Source organism: Rhipicephalus microplus, unplaced genomic scaffold (assembly GCF_043290135.1).
Source record: "Rhipicephalus microplus isolate Deutch F79 unplaced genomic scaffold, USDA_Rmic scaffold_219, whole genome shotgun sequence".
In the NCBI taxonomy this organism is placed as follows: Eukaryota; Metazoa; Arthropoda; class Arachnida; order Ixodida; family Ixodidae; genus Rhipicephalus; species Rhipicephalus microplus.
Genome location: NW_027464790.1, coordinates 85,001 through 87,579, shown reverse-complemented (window position 1 = coordinate 87,579; position 2,579 = coordinate 85,001).

Genomic DNA, 2,579 nt, shown 5'->3' with positions numbered 1-2,579 from the left:
AACTGTGGCAAACAGACATGGCGATCGAGTGAGTGGGCCGCCAGCCAGGCACAGCCGAAAAGTGCTAAGTCCGAACTGCGTCAGCCGGGGCGGCAAAAACCGCGTCAGCCGGGGCGGCGCAAAAAACCGCGTCTGCCGGGGCGGCACGAAACCGCGTCAGCCGGGGCGGCGCGAAAACTGCGTCAGCCGGGGCGAAAGAAAAAAAAAAACGCGTCTGCCGGGGCGAGCCCGGGTGCGGCACCACCGGGAAAACTGTGGCAAACAGACATGGCGATCGAGTGAGTGGGCCGCCAGCCAGGCACAGCCGAAAAGTGCTAAGTCCGAACTGCGTCTGCCGGGGCGGCACGAAACCGCGTCAGCCGGGGCGGCGCGAAAACCGCGTCTGCCGGGGCGGCACGAAACCGCGTCAGCCGGGGCGGCGCGAAAACTGCGTCAGCCGGGGCGAGCCCGGGTGCGGCACCACCGGGAAAACTGTGGCAAACAGACATGGCGATTGAGTGAGTGGGCCGCCAGCCAGGCACAGCCGAAAAGTGCTAAGTCCGAACTGCGTCTGCCGGGGCGGCACGAAACCGCGTCAGCCGGGGCGGCGCGAAAACCGCGTCTGCCGGGGCGGCACGAAACCGCGTCAGCCGGGGCGGCGCGAAAACTGCGTCAGCCGGGGCGAGCCCGGGTGCGGCACCACCGGGAAAACTGTGGCAAACAGACATGGCGATCGAGTGAGTGGGCCGCCAGCCAGGCACAGCCGAAAAGTGCTAAGTCCGAACTGCGTCTGCCGGGGCGGCACGAAACCGCGTCAGCCGGGGCGGCGCGAAAACCGCGTCTGCCGGGGCGGCACGAAACCGCGTCAGCCGGGGCGGCGCGAAAACTGCGTCAGCCGGGGCGAGCCCGGGTGCGGCACCACCGGGAAAACTGTGGCAAACAGACATGGCGATCGAGTGAGTGGGCCGCCAGCCAGGCACAGCCGAAAAGTGCAAAGTCCGAACCGTGTCAGCCGGGGCGACGCAAAAACCGCGTCAGCCGGGGCGGCGCGAAAACCGCGTCTGCCGGGGCGGCACGAAACCGCGTCAGCCGGGGCGGCGCGAAAACTGCGTCAGCCGGGGCGAGCCCGGGTGCGGCACCACCGGGAAAACTGTGGCAAACAGACATGGCGATCGAGTGAGTGGGCCGCCAGCCAGGCACAGCCGAAAAGTGCTAAGTCCGAACTGCGTCAGCCGGGGCGGCAAAAACCGCGTCAGCCGGGGCGGCGCAAAAACCGCGTCTGCCGGGGCGAAATAAAAAAAAAAAACAAAGAAAAAAGCCCGCGCTTAATCAAAAGAAAACAAAGAAAAAAGCTTGCGCTTAATCAAAAGAAAACAAACAAAAAAAGTTCGCGCTTAAGCCTGGCGGTGGAACCACCGGGGCAAACAGACCTGGCGATCGAGTGAGTGGGCCGCCAGCCAGGCACAGCCAAAAAGTGCAAAGTCCGAACCGCGTCAGCCGGGGCGGCGCGAAAACCGCGTCAGCCGGGGCGGCGCGAAAACCGCGTCAGCCGGGGCGGCGCAAAAACCGCGTCAGCCGGGGCGGCGCAAAAACTGCGTCAGCCGGGGCGGCACGGAAAAACGAAAACCGCGTCAGCCGGGGCGACATCAAAATGAGGAAAAAAAAAAAAAAAAAACTGCCTTAGGACACCTGCGTACACTTTCATGCGTTTGGGCATATCTCTCTGTAACACGCGCGCCCCTCGTTACGCGCGGCACTCTGTTTTCTCCGACACCCATATTTCGGCGGCATGTGGCACGCGCGCCCGTCCCTACGCACGGCACACCGCAGTGCTTTCTCGATATTTTTCTTTTCCTCCAACACCGTCATCTATAGGCTTTTAGTGACCTGTTGCTCGTGGCACAAGTTCGCTTGCTCTGACACCTCTTGCATGCGCACCGTTTTTGCGCACGGTGCTATGCCGCAAAGCACGGCAGTCGCATGCGTTTCTCTCAGGCACCTCTTTTTTGACACAACGCTGTGGTGCTTAGAAACACACGCGCCGCTTTTGCGCACAGAACTCCACCGTACAGCACGGTAGTCACGTTTGTTCCACACGAACAGCAGTGTGCATCGTGCTACGACACTTTGAAAGCTTTTTCTTCCGAGTCTCGACCGCGCTGTTCCTTTCGTACTTGGCGCGATTTTGGGACCAGCTTTGTTTTAAACCCCTACTGCGCGCCGTTCCTTTCGTACTTGGCGCGGTTCAGGGTTTGTTTCGAGCCCTTAGCCGCGCTGTTCCCTCCGTACTTGGCGCGGTTTAGGGTCGAGCTTTGTCTCGAGCCCTCTCCGCGCCGTTCCTTCCGTACTTGGCGCGGTTTAGGGTTTGTTTCGAGCCCTTAGCCGCGCTGTTCCCTCCGTACTTGGCGCGGTTTAGGGTTTGTTTCGAGCCCTTAGCCGCGCTGTTCCCTCCGTACTTGGCGCGGTTTAGGGTCGAGCTTTGTCTCGAGCCCTCTCCGCGCCGTTCCTTCCGTACTTGGCGCGGTTTAGGGCCGAGCTTTGTCTCGAGCCCCTACCGCGCGGTTCCTTTCGTACTTTGCGCGGTTTAGGGTCGAGCCTTG